This window comes from Artemia sp. Qi Xiang Cuo, chromosome 1 (genome assembly GCF_049724085.1).
Source record: "Artemia sp. Qi Xiang Cuo chromosome 1, ASM4972408v1, whole genome shotgun sequence".
NCBI lineage: Eukaryota > Metazoa > Arthropoda > Branchiopoda > Anostraca > Artemiidae > Artemia > Artemia sp. Qi Xiang Cuo.
The window spans coordinates 77,940,105-77,963,571 of NC_142794.1; the positions used below are offsets into that span (position 1 = coordinate 77,940,105).

General features: G+C 34.1%; 1 protein-coding gene across 2 annotated transcripts in view; it reads left to right on the top strand.

Annotated features, from left to right (window-relative positions):
* The first annotated feature begins 2,402 nt into the window (after positions 1-2,402).
* The window catches only part of LOC148956749 (cell adhesion molecule 2-like), a 241,206-nt gene continuing 220,141 nt past the window's right edge, over positions 2,403-23,467 (top strand). Inside the window, exon 1 of one of the 2 annotated variants that reach the window (XM_089087196.1) lies at positions 2,403-2,475. The gene's annotated coding sequence lies outside the window, so the exon portion shown is untranslated. Of the gene's footprint in view, positions 2,476-4,446; positions 4,582-23,467 lie in introns of those variants that run through there. The other variant, XM_089087205.1, reaches the window with a different exon arrangement.

Consider the following 23,467-nt stretch of genomic DNA (forward strand, 5'->3'; position numbering starts at 1 on the left):
GGGTTTAGAAGGGACATAAAGAAAGTAACTTGCTCTGAAATTGTGTTTGAAAAGTATGTCTTGGTGTTTTGGTATCCAAAAAGCTTTAAAGTAAACTTTCTGTAGAAAAGCATACGTACTTAAAGTGGGAAAATGAGTTTAGGAAGGACATTAAGAAAGGAAATTGTTCGGAAATCGTCTTCGGAAAGTATTTTTTGGTTTTTAAGTATTCAAAAAGCTTTAAATTATAGTTTTTGGTGAAAAAGATATGTACTTCGAGTTGGAAAATGAGCTTAGGATGGACATTAAGAAAGTAAGTTGCTCTGAAATGGTCTTTGAGAAGTATTTCTTGGTGTTGAGGTATCCAAAAAGCTGTAAAGTATAGCTTTGGATGAAAGAGATAAGTAATTCAATTTGGAAAATGGGTTTAGGAGGGACATTAAGAAATTAACTTTCTCTTATAGGGTCTTTGAAAAGTTTCTCTTGGTTTTGATTTAACCGTAAAGCTGTAATGTAATATTTTTGGGTAAAGATGTCGATTACGTGGAGTCTGAAAATGGTCTGAGGAGAGACATTAAGAATGTTAATTTCAATATCAGTGTCTTAGAAAAGTGTTTCTTGTGATTGTGGTATCAAAAAAGCTGCAAAGTATAGTTGTTGGTGAAAAAGATAAGTACTTCAAGTTGTAAAATGGCTTTAGGAGGGACATTAAGAATGTAACTTGCTCTGAATTTGTCTTTTAAATTTTTTTATTTGTTTTGTGGTTTCAAAAAATATTTATTGTATTTATTTTATTTAAAAAGGTATTTACATCAATTTTGAAAATTTTTTTAGTAGTGACTTTAAGAAAGTAACTTGCTCTGAAATGGTCTTTGAAAAGTATTTCTTGGTGTTGAGGTATCCAAAAAGCTGTAAAGTATAGTTGTGGGTGAAAAAGATAAGTAGTTCAACTTGTAAAATGGGTTTAGGATGGAAATTAAGAAAATAACTTGCTCTGAAAAGATATAATAAAGCCTTAAAAAAGTATTAAAAATGGAGAGGGGACTCTTTGGGGGGCCGGGGTCTCTGGGGGGCGGGGTGGTCCTTTATGGCGCGGGGGGGCCCCTTTGATGGGGCCGGGGGATTCTTTGGGAGCCCGGGGGAACCCTTGGGGGTCGGGGGCTTTCCTTGGGGTTGGGATAGTGGATCGGAACCCTTTGGGGTTGGGGTAGAGGACCTCACGACACTGTTCAAATGGAACTTGTGTATTATAACGACCACAGAATTTCACCCTCTTCTAAAACATCTTTTAAAATGTCTCTAACTGTTTCGCCGAAATAATTCCAACTGTCCTAGTCGATTACGTCATTCTATGCCTATAGATGGACTCCCGTCAGGACCTCCTGATAGGGTTCTACCGATTATGTAATCAATTTCTCAGAAATCCAATTGTCCTAGTTGATTACGTCATTCTATGCCCATAAATGGATTCCCGTCACGAGCTCCTGATAGGGTTCTACCGATTATGTAATCAATTTCTCGGGAATTCTCTCCCTTCGATTACGCAATCAATATATCTCTTCCCCACCTTCCCCTTAGAAACAACAAATTATTTCCCCTTTCTTGAATCAGTTTTTGGCATCTCTGCGCTGTCACATTTCAAATTACTAAGAAACCCTTTCGTGAATCAATAATTCCCCTTAGAAACAACAAATTAATTCCCCTTTTCTTGACAAATCAATCAATCATGACATCATCTGTCAGACATTAAAACTTTGCCTGGAAACAATAATCGACCTTGGGAAATTTAGGTCATTGACCCACTTTGATTAACCACGTGTTCTCCCTAGGGACTCGCATGCATTTGGCCAAAACAACAACAACAACAAATACTGGTTCCTATTTCTGGAAACTCATAACATTCGCTCCGAGTATACACTTGCCCAAAACAACAACAACATCAAATAAATCGACCTTTGGAAATTTCGGTCATTGACCCCATTAGACTCGATCAATAATCCTTGAATAAATTATGTAAAAAAGTTGTAGGTGGCAGCAGGGGTGTCGCCCCGCGCCTTCTGACCCCTTTCTACTATTAAAGACCTTATAACTGATCACTTTGTCCTCAATCCCCTAAAATACTATACAGCAAACCCAGCTTGTCTGTCCCTTTTGTTGATGTAGTGTATAATCTTTCTCATTAACATACTTCTATTTTATTAAAACTTCTTAATTTATTGTTAGAATTTTTCTCAACTGAGCTCTTAATCTTCTTCCGATCCTGGTTCAACAACAGAGTCAAAACCATTTTTTAACTGTTCGACTTCCTACTATTTCCCCGTGTTTGGGATCGGCTGGAAGTGGCCTGCGCCATGGCGTATATCAAACGCTTTGTCCATCCTGGGAAATCTTCGGAAGAGACAAATTTAGTTTTCTGCTATCCTTCATGATCGAAAGCTTCTTTGGATAATGAACACGCAAATTCACCGTTCAAACCGGAAATTGTGACTGTTTTAGGTAGGTTTCAAAATCGGCTTTCTATATTTTGTTAACAATCTAAATATTTTACAGACCAGAGTGTTGAGGATATTGCGGCGAGAAAAAAACGTTGAACATTAAGTGCTCCTTTTGCTACAAATTACCTGTCATAGTCTAATACTATATTATTTGTTTTGAATAATGAAATAAGCATTTTCTTTTGTATAGTTCGTACTGTAGTTTAACTTTTATTTCGAAGTGTGTTCAATCCCACTTTCTAGGGGTTTAATGAAAGAAAGACTGAGGTGTCTAAGTCATTTTTATGAATGAAAGATGACAGAACACACAAGTTCTGCTTTTTGGCAATATCTCTGGGGCTAAGTGAGAATCAGGTTCTCCCCAGCCGAGTATAAGAGAAGTCATAAGAAATATTTAAAGGAAATCGGGACTTCATGGAGGCGGAGGTCTTTCATTCAATTTAGGGTTATAAGCTCGTTTTAAGCTTTGTTTTGATTTGGTGAACATTTTCAAGCAAATTACGGCATGAAGCTCGCTTAAACTGTAGACGTCCAAGTATGGATTATATATTATTATAATTTGCTGGCCGAAATCCTATCATAAGAAATTTGTGCAGTATATGATGGTGGGATTGCCCCTTAGTATTTTTACTAGTCTGGGTTTACTTTGGCAACTCTTAATGAAATAACATCGTTTTATGAATTCCCTTAATTTTGATTCCCCCTCCCTAATTTCTTGTCTTGTCATTGGGTTTACAATATTTGAACTTTGGTTTCTTAGGGGTTTAGGGGGAAACGGTTCATAGATTAGGTCACGTATTTAATATATGCTATGCTTTACTCCCACCCCCTAATGTGCAAATAAATAGCCCAAATTTGTTTCTAAACTATTACATGTTTTCATCATATTTTGTTTTATTTCATTAGTATTAACCAAACTTGACCTCTCGCGTGGGTTCCGGCTAATTGACAAGTACCTATTTTTCTATTCTATCCCTGACCTTATACGCTTCTTGCACCCTTCATTGATAAGGATTTGAAACGTATCATTTCACTTTAGAATTCAATTCTTTATCTACAAATGTATCCTTCCCGACTTCAACAGATCATTTATAAGGTTTGGTTTACCTTCACAAAAGCAAAATTAGCAGAGCATATAGCAAAAGTAGTGTCTTTTGTTACATGGAAATTGAATTGTTACATACTTGCTGAAGTTAGTTCCAAAGGAAATTAGCATGAAACAAAGCCGGTTATAACTTCGACATTTCGTCAGTCCATCCAGAACCTCTAAATTGTTCTCTCTTCTTATGGTTTTGACGAGGGAAAAGCTTGTAAGAAATACTCCATGTAAATAACAAGTAATAACTCCAAACTATAAAAGCGCTAAGCAGCAAAATCATAGCGTAAAAGTTACGTATTTCGTTAAAAGAAAACAGTTAAAAGTCTCGTGCGTGCAAGTAATATACTATGAAAATAAACATTATTAAACAAGTACCGGTACAGGTGCATTGTATGGTCACTTCTAAAAAGTCAGGTTTGGTTAATGCTAATGCAATAAATGAAATAGGATGAATATGTAATGGTTTCGAAACAAATTTGGGCTAAATATTTGCACATTTGGGGGGTTGGGGTGGGGGTAAAGCATAGCATATATTAAATACATAACCTAACCTAGGTACCGCCCCCCCCCCTAAACCCCAAAAAACAACAGTTTAAATATTGTCGTAAACGCAATGAAAACTACTCTTTGCATCCCATTTCTAAATAGTGGTCTCTTGAAATAACCAGTTTGGCGGGTTTTGTCTGTCATTAAATGCACCTGTACCTAGTTGAATATACGACAATAAGGGGATTTTACCATTCTTATTGTGTTTACCTTGTTTAAGCGACAAGTTTAAAAAGCTATGACATGAAGCTAAATTGTGAGACATTCCTTTTTGAAGTGAACTGATTAAGCAGAGAATCTAAACCCCAAATAAGTTATCTATCAATTCTGAGACAAAAAATTGTAATGCTTATTTTCATTAAAATGTAGGCCTATTTCAAAGCTGGCGTGTCTATATTGGATATCTAGAAACTACACGAATAGGACTTCACAAGACTAGATTTTGAAGAGGAGGGCTGTCAGGTACATTTTATAAGTGTTTGAGAAAGCAACAGTTAAGGCTTGTCTCTTTTAATGGAGCTTAGACAAATCGTGAAGAACTCTCTCCTCGGTTACGTCCTTCTGGAAGTTATCAGCACATTTATTGTGCACTTCCTACGCTAAATATCCAAATTTTTTTTTTCGCTTGTCTATGGTCAAACTATCCCACTTTTAAAATTAGTGTTGGAGTCCTAATTCTCTAGGGGACTGGAGAAATATAACACATCAAAGGTCAGAATAGCTATGTCCTATTGTTTCCAAAGACTACATGTTTAACACTTTGAAGTTTCTCCCAGCAAAAAAAATATATAAAAACAATAAACGTTGCGTTTCAAAAAATAGAAAAATTAGAATTTTTCTATCCTACAGTAATCACTCCTACTTTTGGAATTCAAGCGTAAATCCTCTTTCATTAACTTTCTTTTTATTGAAGCTAAGGTATAAAAAGAAAGTGTTTGTTACATTTCATTTTTGGGTGGATAGTATCCATAGCAACGCTTCAGTCAGTGTGTTTCTAGAAAGTTGATAAAAGCTTTGAAATTAAGAAAAATATGAAGTCATTCACCTCTCGAAAAGGGGCTTAAAAAATCAAGATTTTGTGTCCAGGATTGAATTTAAACAGATGAATTGAAGGAAAAACTTGATTATCTAAAACAGAACGAAAGAATCACACTTCATTATTGCTATTATTGCATTGATTATTATTGTTATTAGTCAGTGCCTGGCTTACAGAACTACCAAGGCTTTTGATATCTGTCGATTAAAACGTATTGCGTAACTTGATTCATGTTACCACATTTTTGTTGCTTGCCTAACCGCATAAACAGAGTAAAAATCTTTTATAATTGGGCATATCTAAAAACATTCAAACGCAATTTTAAGTTAAATATAAATGGAGATATAACTGCTAGTGGTACCTTGGAATGTGGGATGACACAGTTAAATTACATTTACTGAGTAAAAGGGTTAAAATTATTTCTTTAAAATATTAAGGGAAGAGCATCAAGTCATGCTGTTTAATTTTCAGTGTGGGTTCATGGTAGCTCAACTGAAGGAACAAATACAAATCTGCTGTGTGTCTATGCTTAAGGGCATAAGCGACAGAGAACAAGTTAGAAGGTCATTCGGACCAAGAAGGACAAAATAGCAGCAGAGAGAGAATTAGAGGCAGAGAGAGAATTAGAGGTAGTTGTTTCAAGCCTACTCAAGCACACTGCTCTCCAGACTATGACTGGTAGGCTAGAAAAGGCTCAATATTAGTCTTCTAAACCAGATGAAAGATTCAAACAATATATAGCTTGGTATCTAATAAGAGGAAAAATTAAAAAGTAAGAATTGAAATGTTCTTAGCCTAAGGCCAAGGCACGTCCTTGGGTATTTTGGTGGAAGGAAAAGTCATCAGAATCCCTAAAAACGTAAATAGTATGGACAAACTTAGTGAAATAATGAAAGGGTAAAAAGAATTGAAATGACTGAAGTCTCTCCTCCGTTATATTTGTACTTTCTTATGTGGAGCACATAATATAATTTCTCTTTATTTGTCAATCTTCGTGTTCCTACACCCAAAATACAGATATAACCTTTAATTTTTCTTTTTTTTAAGTTTTAGGACAAATTGTCGAACGAAACCAACTTTCATCAGCCTAGGCGATAAATATATGCATATTCCAACAATATAGTCCATGCCTGCAATGCTCATTTTGGTTGGAATAGAAAAAAGAGACAATAAGCTAAGAGTCAAAATAAAATAATCCTGTTTTTGTAGAAGTCCTATCAGAAGGAGTCGATCTATTTTGGATACTTTTCCCCCCTTTTTGTATTAAGATTAAAAATCGTTTGATAGAGAGATTACATAATTAATATTACGTCTGATCGTAATACAAAGGGCGTCGAGATAAATGCAAATTAAAAAGTACGAAGATAATATTTAACTACAAATAAAGAATGAATTAATTTATTGATTTATGAAGTTAACTCAACTAATTTAAATGCATTTAACAATTGAACATGACAAGATTGGATAATCTTGTTTTATTAGCAATAAGTAAAATTAAACTTATTTTTTGGAAACAAGCTATACATTTGCATAAGTAATAAAAATATGGTATAAAATCATCCGTTCCTCAAATTTGGAATTTGACGATTATAACTTTTTCGAACGATCCCAAAAAATTTGGGTTTAATATCTCTCAGATAGTATGAGCGGAAAAGCTGTTAGCGCACAATTTAATTTGAATTTTGAAACTTTTGCATCGTTTCTACAAGCTGTTCCATTTCATGAGAATTCAATTATGAAAGGCTATTGTGCAGCAACTATACAATGACGGACGATTTGTATATACTTTTAGAAATTTCATAGAAAGTGGTATGGGAGTGCCAAGTCCACCTTACTAAAAATTTATTGCGCCATTAGTGTTTCGTTGAAGACCAATGTGTATTTTGAACAGCGTGGTTTAATTTTTTTAGATAGACAAAAATTAAAAATAAAATCCTTTTGATAATCAAGAAGACTAAAAAGAACTAGTGAATTTAAACTGAATATTTAATACATAGTGATGCTTCTTCATGAATTTACTGACGATTCAAGATTCTATTGAACCGAATTTCCATATTTTTCAAGCTATAATTATAAAAAAAAAGCTAAAGCATAATTGTTTTTCAGTAAATTGCCAATTGCACAATATCCTTTGGAAAATTTATAAAACAGGGGTGGGGGCAGCAGCTGAACTCCTGTTTTCTTTAATTTTCGGTCATTTAAGCTTGGTTTATTTATTTCATTTATTATTCATTTTAATTCTTACGAATTCTTATTCATTTAAATTCTTACTCGTCATTTCTGTTCATCTATATTAGTATCAGATATGTTCATGTTCGTTGGGATTATTTATCTTAGTACTTTTCGTTTTGGGTTTCATTTATTCTTTAATAGTAATTTTATAAGTTAAAATTATTAAAACCTCGTTTTAGGAATTTTAAAAAAATGTCATTTTCATTTTTTTTCAATAGACAAAATTTATTACTCGTTAATATAAATACTATTTTTTTCAATTTTTTAAGCATATTCAGGTTTTATGCATAGTCAATAAGATATCAGATTGTAACTTAAAGTAAATAAAAAAAAAATTCAACTGAAAGTAAGGAGCGAAATTAAAACTTAAAACGAACAGAAATTATTCCGTATGTGAAAGGGGCCATTCCCTCCTCAACGCCTCGCTCTTTACGCTAAAGCTTAGCCCTTTGTCAAAACTCTACTTTTAAAACAATAAAACTTTAGCGTAAAGAGCGAGGTGTTGAGTAGGGGACAGCCCCTTTCATATACGAAATAATTTCTGTTCGTTTTCAGTTTTAATGTCGCTCCTTACTTTCAGTTAAAAAACCTTGTTTTCTTATTTAATTTCTGAACTTTTTTCAACTAATGCAGGTTTTGAATTTGGCTCACCGTATTTGAAAAACTATAACAAAATTTGCATATTAATTTTGACAGATCAACTTATGCTATGGCTGTTAGCACTTTTAAAAAGGCTTCCTGTTCTAATGAAACGGCCTTCTGACTATTCTAATTAAAAATTCTCCTTAGCATTCTTTCATTTGAACAAGATTTTAATCTCTAATCGGTTCTTCGATCACTCCAGAAATGCCCCCTTCCGTGGAAATTATTTCTGAGAAAACAAAACACGCAGAAAAAGCCCCTGGATAAATCCCCCCAAACATCTTCACCCCAAAAAAATTGGCAAAGAGATGTAAGACAATTAAAAAGAATTTCGTATAATAATTCTGCCAAATCCCCCAGTGTAACATATCCCCTGGAAAATTCACCCCCTATAAATTTCCTTCTCCAAGGAAGATTCTTCCCAAAGAAATCCGCCCCAAGCACCAACCCACCCCCCACCCCCAAAAAAAATGTCTGTATACTTCCAAATAACAAATAGCAGGGCTCTCCCCATAGATTGGGGGGAGGGTCATTTTACACCTAAAGACATAATTATTTGTTCTTTTAACTATACTGAACAAAATGGCTATCTCAAAATTTTGATCAGGTAATTTTGGGGAGATATGGGCGTTAGAGGGGGCCCAGTTATCCTCCAGCCTTTTTGGTCATTTAAAAATGACACTAGAACTTTTTAATTTCATTTGAATGAGCTTTCTCCCGATATTCTAGGACCACTGGGTCGATACGATCACCCCTGGAAAAAAAAACAAATAAACACGCATCAGTGATCTTTCTTCTAGCAAAAAAATACAGAATTCTATATTTTTGTAGAAAGGAGATTGAAACCTCTACAGTAGGGTTCTCTGATACCCTGAATCTGATGGTGTGATCCACATTAAGCTTCTCTGACTTTTAAGGGGTGTGTTTCCTTTTTTTCGAAAATAAGGCAAATATTCGCGCATTGTGTTGTTTGACCTGTCTAGCATCCCTTCTCACTTTCCCTAAAAGTTTGAACTTAAGTAGTAGTACGAATTATCGTAACAAGAAGTGCTTAGAGTCTCAAGTAGTGGTAGTAGTAGTAGTCACAGGCGCCAAAAGCAGTTGCAACAAGTAGTGGTTGCAAGTAGCAGTAGTAGTTACAAGAAGAGTTTTAGTCACAAGTAGTATAAGTAGTCACAAGCACCAGAATATTTTTGCAAGTAGAAGCAGTAGTCGCAAGTATTAATAGTCACAGTCAATAGCATTAGCGTAAAGTAATAGTCTTAGTAACAAGCAATAGTTGTAGTAACCAGTATTAATAGCAGTCTCTGATTGTAGTCGTAATCACAAGTTGCAGTAGTAGTCACAACTAATAGTAGCAGTTACAAGTAGTAGCCTAGCAGTAGTCGTAAGTAGTAGTGGTTGTGACAAACAGTAGTAGTGCTCACAAGTAGTAATATTATTTGCCAGTAGTAGTGATAATAATAATAATAATAGGTATTAGCAGTCGCAAGTAGTTTTAGAAGTTGTGAGCACTAGTAATAATATCAGTCACAAGTTGTAGCAGTATTTGCAAGCAGCAGTAGTAGTCACAAGCAATTCTAATAGTCAGAAGTAATAGGCGTAGTCGCAAGAGGCAACAGTAGCTGCCAGTGATAGCAGTAGTCATAAGTTGTAGCAATAGTCTCAAGTAGTAGTAGTAGTCGCAAGAAGTAGTAGTAGTCGTAATTAGTACCAGTAATTAAAAGTAGTCTCAGTATTTGTAAGTAGCAGCAGTAGTTGTTAGTAGTAATAGCAGACACAAGTATTTTAGTAGTCGCAAGTAATAGTAGTTGTCACAAGTATTGCTTGCACTCACAAGCAGCAATAGTAGTCGGAATTAATACTGATAGTCTCAAGTAGTAGTAGTAGATGCAAGTATTAACATTATTCTCAAGTAGTAGTAGCAGTTACAAGAAGTAATAGTAGTCGCAAGTGGTTTTATTACTCGCTAGTAGTAGTAGTAATTGCAAATGGCAGAAGTTGCCGCAAGTAGTAGCAGTAGTTACAAGTAATAGCAGAAGCCAGAATTAATAATAGTATTTGTCGCAAGTAGTAGTGTTATTTAGAAGTAGCAGTAGTAGTAGTAGTGGTCAACAGTAGCTATAGTAGTTATGATTACAAGTAGTAGTAATAGTCACAGGTGGTAGTAGCAAATGCAAGCAGTAATAGTTGTTGCAAGGAACGATGGTAGTCGCAAGCAGGTAGAAGTAGTCGTGAGTTGTAGTAATAGCCTCAAATGTTAGTAGTTGTTGCAAGTAGTAAAAGTAATAGTCAAAAGTCGTAGTAGTAGTTGTAGTGTTCGCAAGTAGTAATAGTAGTTGTAAGAAGCAGTAGTACTAAAAAGTAGTAGTAGTAGTAGTAGTAATCACAATAAGTAATAGTAGCTGCCAACAGTAGTATTCATAAGCATTTTTACTAGTCACAAGTAGCGACAGTGACCACAAGCAGTAGCAGTAGAGAAAATTAGTAGCAGTAGTTGCAAGAAGTAACAGTCGTCACTATTAGTAGTAGTATTCGTAAGCAGAAGATAGTAGTCACAATTAGTTGTAGTAGTAGTAGTTGTAGTAATCACAAGAAGTAGGTAGTGGCAAGCAATAGAAGTTTTCGAAAGTAGTAGTAGTAATTGCGAACAGCAGCAGAAGTCGGTAGCAGTATTAGTAGTCTAAAGCAGCAGTAGTAATAGTCACAAGTAGTAGTGGCAGTCACAAATAGTAGTAACAGTCGCAAATATTAGTAGTGGCTGTAGTCTGAAGTAGTAGAAGTAACAGTCGCAAGGAATAGAAGCTAGTGCAGGTAGTTGTGGTGATCACTGAGAGTAGTAGCAGTTGCAAGTAGCAGTGGTAGTAGCGGCAGACAGTAACAATAGTCGTATTTAATAGGGGTGGTCATAATGGTTAGTAGTAGTTGCAAGTAGCTTTAGTGGCCACTTGTAGCAATAATTTAGTGTATCTGTATTAATTTCAAATAGTAAGAGGAGTCGCAAGTAGTAGTGGCAGTTTAAGTACTAATATTGGTCGCAAGTAATAGCAGCAGTAGCAGAGGTAAGTAGTAATGGAAGTTAAAAGTAGTAGTAGTAGTAGTCACAAGCAGTAGTTGTAGTCAAAATAAATAGTAGTCACTAGTAATAGTAGTTTTTGAAAGAAGTAACAGCGGTCTCAAGTAGCAATAGTAGTTACAAATAGTAGTAGTAGTTCCAAGTCGTAGTAGCACTGACAAGTAGTAGCATTCGAAAGTAATAGCAGTAGTCAGAAGCATCAGTAGTTGTTGTAAGCAGTAGTAAAAGTTGCAAGTAGTAGTAGTCGTGAGTAGTAGCAGTAGTAGCAAGGAGTAGTAGCGGTAATCGAAAGAAGTAGTAGTAGTCACAAGTAATAGTAGTAGATGCAATTAGCTGTCGTATCTGTAAGTAATAGTAGTAGCCACAAGTTGTACCAGTCTTTGTAAGTGGTTGTAGGCGTATAAGCAGCAGTAATAGTAGTATTAGCAGTATCACCATTTAATAGCAGTAGTAGGCACAAGCTGTCATTTGGCTAGTTCAACATTTCCCTTAGCATGTTCTGATATTTTCAACTTATTACTCTCAGCCGTTCCTTATATAATGTTGATACACTATTTTGAAAACCTGCATGAACATTGTATGTTTTGATTTAGCTCAACATCCTTCATAACATTCCTTGAAAGTTTCACCTTGATGCCCTTAGCCTCTTTGGAGACCCAGAATCAAAAACACCCATCATTCCAAATAACAAACCCTATATGTAAATAACGGAAAAATTGTCCTTACAGTCCTCTCCCCAAGTGCTGTTGGGAGTCATGTAATTCTAGAGGAACAGTTATTTTATCTTTATATATGAACAGAATGACTCTCCAAATTCTTACTCGAGTCTTTAAGGGAAGTGCAACTAAAAAGGGTCTAGGAGTGGTTGCTCTCTGGTCACTTTTGACTCTCATAAAGGGTGCTAGAGCTGTCTATTTTCAATCAGTTCAGTCTCTTCCAAAGTTTTTACGACCACTCCTTCCATATGAAGTGGCTCTAGAAAGAAATAATAGGTTTGTGGTCTACATTTAAGGTTTGTGGCGATTTGTATATATAACCTGAATGTATATAGTGGATTAGGACTTAGTTCATTATTCTCCTTAACGTTCCATAGAAGTTTCAGTTTAATATTTTCAGATATTCCTAAGATATTGCAGATATAGTATTTTGACAACTAGGATGGAGATAGTGTCTTTTGATGTGTTTCAACATTTCCTTCAGTATTTGCTTTTCTCAATTGGTCGAAGGTAGAATCTATTTTTGACAATCTTGTGTCAATATATTTCAGGATATTATTGACAATCACTGGTTTATATTTAAAATAATTTGTCAAATGGTTTTTAAAGGGAGGAAGGCTGAAAAGGAAGTTGTTGCCACTTTTGACTTGCTAAAATGGCGATGGAATTTTCAATATCCAATCGAATAAACCGCTTTCAAAGTTTCTACGACAACCCTTTCTATACAAAGTGGCCCTGGGAAAAAATAATAACGAATTGAAGGCTTATGGCTCTTTACTACCAAGCAACGATAAAGTGTTTCCTCTAGTTGGTGTTGGGCAAGAGCAGGTAGACTAAATGCTGAGAATACAATAAAAAAAACTTGAATAGACATCCTGACACCTTTTAACATGGCATAAAGAACAAGTTTTGTATGTAAAGTTAAATAATAACACAATATCTTATAATAAGCATGAATCGTGTTAACAAAAGCTGTCACCTTTTTCAAACCCCAGACTTTACACTAATCGAAGTATTGCCTAATTGAAAAAAAACAGCATTAGGGGGCTCTACTGAAAAAATCCATATGCATATGTAAATTTGGTACTGGTGCGTTATATGGACACTTTTATATATTGTAAAAGGAAACCAGTCACGAAAAATCCGTCAAATAGGCTATTCTCAAGAGACCGCTAAGCCCGCCAGAATGGTTATATTCAAGAGACCGCTATTGAGAAATGGAATACAAAGAGTAGTTTTCATTGCGTTTACGATATTTAACTATTGTTTTTTGGGGTTTAAGGTGAAGAAAGTACCTAGGTTAGGTTACGTATTTAATACATGCTAGGCTTTAACCCCCACCCCCAACCACTAATGTGCATATATATAGCCCAAATTTGTTTATAAACTATTATATATTAATCCTATTTTATTTCATTAGTATTAGCCAAACTTGACTTTTTAGAAGTGTCCATATAATGCACCAGTACCGTAAATTTTTTCTAATGTGACTGAGAATAAATCTGCTCAATTTTTTATATCTGCTAATAACATATTCTGTGTTTGATTTTTAGCGGGAAGAAAGACAGCTAAATTTTCTAAAAGGCAACAGGCAAATAAAACGCTTGCAAATTACCAACTACTGATGGTTAAAGCATAAATAGTAAAGGTTTAGTGGATAACATTCCCTTGATATACTAAGTGTCTGCCTTCATATATATGAAGGTCCCAAAAAAAGTTGTCTGGCAGTTTCAATTGATCTGCAGTCACAAAATATTAGTTCAGTCGGATCTTAGCCGTATTTTGGCCAAAATTACGGTTCTAGAAAATGCCTCTTTCTTTGGAGCAGTATCTTTCTTCCGTTAACAAGGGCATTGTAACTAAAAATTTCCTTTTTTGATGAAAAACTCTTCAAATCTTCAACAACCATTAGTTCGATACTCATGATATAATAAATAACATCCACAAAATTGTAATGTTTAATGTTTTTTGTGGGGGTTGAAACTTCTTTTTTGGGTTTCCCAGACAATCAGATTTGGACAGGATAACTTTCATCATTGTTGTATCTTTTCTTGCCATGTACAAACCCATACAATCTGGTTAAAATGCGAATAATTTTCGATCCATGATTCTTAACTAAAAATGTCCAAATTTCGAATCAGAATAAAGTTAAATTCTTTTTTATAAATAGACCTACCTTTGCTCTTCGATTTCGGCCGGTAAGGGCCTAAATCACTTTTTACTTTCCGTTCATCGCCAGGAACAAAAGATAAAATAAAAGCATTGAGTAGTATAGCTTTCGACAATTTCAAATTAAGGACAATGATTAATTTTTACACTTAAGAAACAGATAAATCTTACAATGAGGTAAATTCAAGCATCTTTACTTATAAATGTATACTTATGTAATCTCTAAATTTTTCAGTTTAACATAAACTTTCAGCCCTGAGTTAAACCTAAGGTGTTTACGCTACCAAAAAAAGTCAGTTATGATTTTTTCATTTACCACAGAAGTGAGCAAATCAAACAGTTTGTGGTAACAAACTGTAAGTAAGGAGCAACTTGGCTCAATAGTAACCGAATCTCTTAAATAAAGGAATTTTAATATCAATAGATACATCACAAGATTCAGCTTATTATGCCTATTAAATAAAAAAACAAGTTTTTCAACTGCAAGTAAGGAGCGACATTAAAACTTAAAACGAACAGAAATTATTCAGTATATGAAAGGGGCTGTCCCCTCCTTAACGCCTCGCTCTTTACGCTAAAGTTATTTTTATTGCTTTAAAAATAGAGTTTGTGAGAAAGAGTCAAATTTTAGCGTAAAGAGCGAGGCGTTGAGGAGGGGACAGCCCATTTAATATACGGTATGATTTCTGTTTGTTTTAAGTTATAATTTCACTCCTTCTTTTCAGTTAAACAAACTTGTTTTTTTTATTTAATTTCTGAACGTTTTTGAATTAATGCAGGTTTTGATTTTGGCTCACCGTACATGAATAATTAAAACTAAACTTGTATATGAGCTTTACTTTTTTTGGCTAAATGGCTTTCTCGAAAGTTGTTTAATTTTATTTACAACGTTTTTATTAGTAATAAATATACGTAACTTACGAATTAACTTACTTGACAAACTTCTATTTTCGTATATTTTTATTACTTATATTAGGGGAGTTCGCCCCCTAGTCAATACCTCGCCCTTTACGCTAAAGTTCGAATTTTTCGCGAATTCTTTAAGAATGACCCCTTAATCACAAAGGCCGTTAATTAGAATAAATAGCTCTTATGAAAGTACTGAAAAAACTTTAGCGTAAAGAGCGAAGCATTGACTCAGGGGTAAACCCATAATATGCGTAATAATTTCTGTTTGTTTCAAGTTTTGATGCTGAAAATTTTGCAGTTGAAAAGTTTTTTCAGCTGAAAACTTGTTTTCTTTTTTAATTTCTGATCGTTTTTTTTAAATAATGCTGGGAAATCCGGCCTCCCTTCATAAAAATATCCCTTCCCCCATGAAAACTTCCTCCATGGAAATACCCTCCCATCTAACCCCCGACATCCCCCCCCCACTACCAGAAAAAATCCCCCTGAAAACGTCTGTATACTTCTCAATAACCAATACTATATTTAAACATTGGGCAAAGTTCATAACTTGAAGCCGTTCCCCCAGGGACTGTTGGGGATTAATCATCCTCAAAGACATAGTTAATATATTTTTCGACCATGCTGAACAAAATGGCTAGCTAAAAATTTTGATCGAGTGACTTTGGAAAAAATGAGCGTGGGAGGGGGCCCAGTTACCCTCCTTTTTTTCGGTCACTTAAAAAGAGCACTAAAACTTTTAATTTCCGTTCGAATCAGCCCTCCTTCAATTTTTTAGGACCACTGGATCGATACGATCATCCCCGGGGAAAAAACAACAAAAAAACAAATAAACAGGCATCCGTGATCTTTCTTCTTGCAAAAAATACAGAATTTCACATTTTGAGGATAAGAGCTTGAAACCTCTAAAGTAGGGTTCTCTAATACGCTGAATCTGATGGTGTGATTTTCATTGAGGTGATGTGACTTTTAGGGGGTGCTTACCTCTTTTTTCGAAAATAAGCCAAATTTTCTCAGGCACGTAACTTTTGACGGGTAAGACTAAACTTGATGAAACTTATATATTTGAAATCAGCATAAAAATCTTATTCTCTTGATGTTATGTATTGGTATCAAGATTGCGGTTTTTAGAGTTTTGTTACTATTGAGCCGGGTCGCTCCTTACTTGTAGTTCGGTACTACGAACTGTTTGATTCTAAGTATATGAGATTCACCAAGTTTAGTGTTTTCCATCAAAAGTTACGGGCCTGTGAAAATTTGCCTGATTTTAGAAATGGGGGAAAACACCCCATAAAATTAAAGCAATCTTATTGAAAATCACACCATCAGATTCAGCGTACCAGATAACCCTACTATAGACGTTTCAAACTCCTATCTGCAAAAATGTGGAATTTGCTATTTTTGAATCTGTGAATAAAGAAATATTAATATTAGAAATATTGTGCATATTCAATTATGCACCTTTATGCACAGATTCTTTATGCACAGATTCAATAGAAATATTAGGTAATAATATAAATGAATAAATAAATATTAAAACGAGTAAAAATTAAATTAAATGCTCAAATCAAACTTAAAACGAACAAAAAATAATACAAACATGAGTTTGGCTACTGCCTTTTTTCCCCTTCTCTTGCCGTAAAAGTCTAAAGCCTCTTGTGTAATATGCGTTTATTGAAAACTATATGTACCTTGACTATAATTAAAATCAAGTAATATAAATTAATAATAAATATAAATAAATAAATAGAAAATCAAGACGACTGGAAACAACTTATGTAAATAAACTGTACATTTAATAGGCTATATAGTTACATTAATTAATCCCTTGAAACTCAGCAATTCAAAATAATCACTGTATGTATCGTTTTTTAATGTTGTAAATATAAAAGAAAATATTCGTAATTTAATTCGCTTTCCGTAAAGCGCAAATAACGCAATATGCTTTAGCCTTTTACGGTTAGGTGAGGGGGAGAAACGCATGAGTCAAGCCAATATTTGTGCTAATTTTGTTCGTTTTAACTTTGACTTGAATATTCAATTTAATTAGTAGCAGTAGTAGTAGTGGCCCTGAAAGTTTCTAAGATTGCAGTTGCGTCTTTTTCGATAACTTGGATGCCGATATCTTCTTTTGATTTAACTCAACGTAACGACCAGCATTCCCCAAAATTTCACCTCAATACCTTTACTTTTTCGAAAAATACCCTTGATCAAACATGCCCCCTTTTCCCAATAAAGGACCTTATGTAAACAACATAAACAAAGGGCAACTTGTATAACTTTGAGCAAATTTACAATGAGGGAAAATTTAAGGAAAAAAACTCTAAAATCAAAATGGCGTGCTAAACCACAATTATTTTTTATTTGTTTATATTTAGCAAGGATCCTTTTAAACAAAGGGCAAAATATGACTCTTTGAGGTATTAATTATATTAATACAAGATTGAAATTTATAAAAAATTGAAACAAATCTTATCTATCTGAATTTCCCAGGCGCCCTGCGGGATCGTCCCTCTCCACCTTCAAGCGACAGGAGCAACCGGATCCAATACACCACACCTGGGTATCTGGTTAAGTTATTTTAAAACATACTGTTGATTCAAAAAGTTCTTAATGATAAATCCTACATGTCATATATATGGACAAATTGGATAATTCACATTCCTTGCCTTGAGGGCTGTGGGAGCATGGCATCGCCAGAGACATAGCTATTAACCCCTGTGACTATTTGGATAAAATGCTTTTTTTCTTAATTTTTGATCAACGTCTAAAAGGGAAAGAGGGGAAGGTACCCTTTGTTATTTTTTCAACATCCCTCATAACATGCCATTAAAATTTCAATTCAATCTGTGCATAAAGAAAGAATCTGTGCATAAAGGTGGTAACCGAAGTGATTTCAATAACTATAGACCGATTTCACTTCTACCGATTTTATTTCGGATTTTGAAAGGTTATATATATATATATATATATATATATATATATATATATATATATATATATATATATATATATATATATATATATATATATATATATATATATATATATATATATATATATATATATATATATATATATATATATATATATATATATATATATATATATATATATATATATATATATATATATATATATATATATATATATATATATATATATATATATATATTATATTTATATATATATATATATATATATATATATATATATATATATATATATATAGATGCGAATCATGCATTTCTGGAAAAAAAGGATTTTTTTTACTAGAACCAATTGGGATTTAGGAGAGGTTTTTCAACGGAGCATGCTATACAGTTTCTGACAACAACAATAAATGATGCACTTGATGACAAGCTTAAAGTTGCAACTATTTTTTTTTTTTTTTTTTTTGATATCTTCAAGGCATTTGATACCGTACACCATGAGATCCTGTTGAAGAAAATGGAAAATGCTGGAATCAGAGGAAACGCCCTGAAGATTCTTGCTTCGTTTTTGAGGAGACGACCACTTTATGTACGAGTGAACGAGGCTGAGTCGGGAGATTTTTCATTAAATTGCGAAATTTTTAAGAAAATGACCATCTCAAAATTTTATCGGATAGGTTTGGGGGAAAGAAGTGTGGCGGGGGGAGGGGCTAATTACCCTTCGATCTCTTTGGACTCTAAAAAAGTGAACTAGAACTTTTAATATCCAATCAAATTAGCCCTCTCTGAAGTTTTCCTTCTATAAGAACCCTATTTGCCCCCAGGGTATAACTTAAAACGCCTGTCCCCGAGCCCTTTGGATTTTGTCGATCCCAGAGTTTTTTTATATGATCTTTTAACTATTTTTAACAAAATGCCTACCTCACAATTTTTATCGAATATAATTGGGAAAAACGGACGTTGGGGGGGGGGGGGGTGCTAGTTGCCCTCCGATCACTTATGAACCTTAAATCGGGTGTTAGAACTTTCGATTTCCAATTAAATGAGCCCCTTTTAAGTTTATACAACGACCCCTTCCATATGAAATGCGTCTGGGGAAAAAAATTAATAAAACATTGGAGCCGTCTGGCCTTTACTTTAGGCAACGCTATAGCGTTGCCTCTGATAGAGGTGCAAAAACAAAACAATTCTTAAGATTTTCAAAATACGAAGGCTTTTTGTTGTCAAAGAGTGAAAATGAATGGAATTTTCAAAACATCTGAAGTTCCTGAAATTGGAGGGCTTTGGGGGTAAATTATAAGTATTATATTTAAAAACTGTGGGATTTTGAAAAAAAAAGTAAAATTCTTACAAGTTTGGAGCTGAATTTGATGTTTGTAAATTTTGTGCTGGTCGTTCTGGGCTTGGTGAATTAATCTATGAGTCTCAAGTCATTTTAAATGTGCATGTAAAGTATCCTGAATTGCTTTTGTTTTGCCTTTACAAGGCTTAGAGTGGATTAGAACTGTTCACGTTCATCATAATTCTGTTCGTTTTATGTTTGACTGGCTAAAGTACAAATAGCCTGCACTCTAAAGTTCAAAAACAAATATGTTACATATTTAGCGGTAATGAAGAAAATGGCAAAGGCTCCAATAAAAAATCTTTGAATACAGACGGTTGTTTTTTCAAAGCTGAGTCATAAACAGTTCTTGTTCAAATTACTAAAAAAAAAAAATAATAATAACAATTCGTTAAAATAATTTTTTTTTTTTTTTTTAGTAATTTGAACACGAACTGTTTATGACTCAGCTTTGAAAAAACAAACGTCTGTATTCAAAGATGCTCTTATAAACTTCAGAGAGGGCTCATTTGATTTAAAAGTTAATGTTCTAATTTACTTTGATTGATTCAAAAGAGATCGAAGGGCAATTACCCCCCCCCATGCCCTTTTTCCCAAAACCTATTTAATAAAAATTTTCCCCAAACATTGATTCAAAAGAGATTGAAGGGCAATTAGCCCCCCCCCCCACCCCCTTTTTCCCCCAACCCATCTGATAAAAATTTTGAAATAGCCATTTTTTAAATAGATCGAACATCAGATGATAAAAACTCCAATGTTGGCACAAACCCCTAGAGCCCGGGGGCAAGTGTTTTAAGTTATGCCCCGGGATATATAGGGTTTTTATGTAAGGAAAGGTCATATGTTACTTTGATTAGACGGTTAGTTCCCTTTTTAGAGTCAAAAGAGATTGGAGGGCAATTAGCCCCCCCCCTCTTACTCCCTTTTTTCCTAATTGCATCAGATAAAGATTTTGAGATAGGTATTTTGTTAAAAATTATTTGAAGGTGAAATAAAAAAAAGCTCTGATGTCCACACCCCTTCCCGCAGGGCCTGGGGGCAGGCGTTGTAAGTTATGCCCTGGGGGCATATAAGGTTCTTATGGAAAGAGATGCTCGTATAAACTTCAAAGAGGGCTCATTTGATTGAAAACTAAGTTATATTCCACTTTTTATAAGTCAAAAGTGATCTGAGGGCAGCTTTACTCCCCCCCCTCCCCACCACTTTTCCCCTAAATACATCGGATAAAGATTTTCAGATAGACATTTTGTTAAAAATAGTTTAAAATTCAGATAGCAAAACTCCGGTCTCGACACAGCCCCCCAGGGCCCGGGGGCAGCCGTTGTAAGTTTGCCCTGGAGGCATATATGGTTCTTATGGAAGATATACTTGTATAAACTTCATAGAGTGCTCATTTGATTGGAAATTGAAAGCTGTAATTCACTTTATAAGATTCAAACGGGATAGGAGGGCAGCTACCTCCCCCCTGCCATGCCCTTTCCTCCCAGTTGCATCAGATAAAAATTTTGAGATGGCCATTTTGTTAAAATTAGTTCAAGGGTTAGATAAAAAAAACTTCATGTGTTGACACAACCCCCCAGGGCCCGGGGGCAGGCGTTGTAAGTTATGCCCTGGGGGTGTAATTAAGCAAGAAAAAACGGGTTTTAATTTTAATAAAGCAGTGAAACAAAATAAATAAAAACAAATCAACGCTTTAATTAAAAAATATTCTGAATATTAATGCCCCACGTCCGGGAGCCTTTCTCAATGGAAAAAAAAACAACGAAAAACCGGGAAAAAAAATGATTAAAAAAAATTAACGCACATAAAAAAACGATGGCTTCAAATGCTATGACCATATCCACAACACTGAGATCATGACGACCTTCAAGCTGGCAGATCTCTCTACTCAAGTAGAAACTCGTTCCCTGAGGTGGTATGACCACCTATTAGACCTCCCACCAAACACCCCTGCAAGGATCATCACGGATTTCCATCCCACTGAAAATGAATGGTGATGTCCTAGAGGAAACCCGTTCACCAGTTGGGCTGATGTCTTAAACCAACGACTCCTCAGCTGCAATATCAACCTAAACGGGATCCCATCACCAGCCCGGGACAGGAAAACCTGGAGAAGACTGACGGCGCTGTTTACTAGTTCCCTCTACTCTGGCGACCCTGTTCAGCGAAAGCATTAAGTCAAAGGAAGTCAAGCAAGTCTAGTCTGATAATGTTTGACTATAAAATTGAGTGACTCAATAATTGTAGAGATCAATCACTGGATCTCTTCAGTTGGAAAAAAGGAAGAATATGAGAGATTATTTGTCTCAGAAAGCCAGTTTTTTTTTCGCAGAACTTCAACAAATGTTTTGACATGCTGGGGATTCATTTTTGTATTAGATGAATATATAAACAAACATTGGTCTCTACTCTTGAAAGAATGTTAAGCTAATTACATCTCACCATGCAATAAAAATGTAGTAGAAATTTGGCAGATACAATGATGTTCCTTTATTTAAGAAGAAGTTTTTTGGATTATGATGAGTCTTGATATAAAAAAGTTATATAATTTATAGTTATGCATAAAAATAATATAATTCCGTTTAAAAAAATATAATCTAATTGTAATTCTCCTTTAATTGTGAGCTAATATATTATAATCATTATTCTCCATTTATTGTGAACTCAATTTTTTCTATAGCTTTAATTTAAATATATCCTATGAATTTTCGTAACCTAATTTTTTTTAAGAAGGAACTTTTCTGTATTCCTTCTTAAAGAACATAAAATAAATTAATTAATGAGCGTTATTACAACGTAGAAAAAAGGCAGAGTTTAAGCTAAATGTAAAAATAAAAAAATTAATGCATAAACTATATTTTAAACCATAGAATTCTATTTTTTGGGAAGGGGGAGTCAATTTTAGAAAGGAAAACCAAAAACATCACAGAATAAAAATAAAAGAGATTTGACTGAAGGGTTAGCTTCGGAGGTTTCTTGAAGACTTTATTTTTGCAAGTTTTAGATTTTAATATTCCTCTTTGCTTTTTTTTGAAGGGATTTGTTCAAAACAGTCTATAGAGCGAGCTCAGTATTCCCTCTCCATAACTCCCCATAAAGTTTCAACTCTACAAGTCTAACGGATCTTAGAATATTACTTATTAACTTTACATAACATTTATAGCCCTTTTCGGGGTAGGATGACAAAAATTTGCGATTTTTTTTATCCAAATAAGAAAACTTAGGTCAAGTACCAGTTCAATGGCATTTTGAATGGTTCTGTTTCTTTAGAAAGCTCTGGAAAGATACAAAAAAAAAACTTGAACAAGATTATATCCAAAATATCTATCCAAAATTGGATAGACGGTAAACAATTCCCTACCCAAAGAAGTTACTTTAGAGTTATGATTTTTTATATAATTTCCTATAGTATCCTAATATGCATTTGTTTTTGCTATTTTCGACGAACTTGACCCCTGGCTCTCAAATACTACCCCAAAGCAGAAAAAACGTTGTCTATGCAACTTATTGGGTTAGAAACTCAAATTTGAATCAAAGCCTGATTCGGCTCCATATCCGTATACATACGAAAATTCATTAAGTAAAAAGTCTTTCCCCTTATTTTGAATGCAATACAATAGTTAATAATGACACGAAAATCAATATAATGCGATATAAGTGTTAGAATATTGGGAAGAAGAATTAAAATTGTCAAATATTAAAAATGATCTAGAAAGTTTTGAGTCCCAGAATTTAGTAATTTTTTGAAATAAAATCAAATTAATGGAAAAACAAAAAATCATAACTTATCCTTTGGTCTAGCAAAGAGAGCAGGAAGTGAGTGTCCTCATTGGACAAGACAATCTATGCTTATAAACATCTTCGAAAGTGACACATCAACAAAATATTGTGGTTTGACTGTTATTTTATATCTTATTGGCCAAATCAGAGGTCAAATTGCGGTTGCTGTATATTACTGTTTGTGATTTTGTACTAATTATCTTGCAGAAAAAGGCCAGAGTTCTTCTGCTTATGTGTTGTTCTTAGTTTGAAGAAGTGATTCCCAGTTTGAAGAAATATTACTATCCTATTGAACGGAAGTTACACAAGGGCTATGCTGTAAACATATCTTTGCCGTTCTATAACCCGTTCATTGATCCGTGGAAAATCTCTATAGTGTGTTCTATATTTACAATTATTATTGCTATTGTATATCCTTTGAAAGAATTATTTGTTTCTATAGGTGTAGCAACAAGTGTCTTGCTCATACTTTTTTTTTTCTTTTTTTTTTAAATCTACAAAATAAAAATGCAAGGA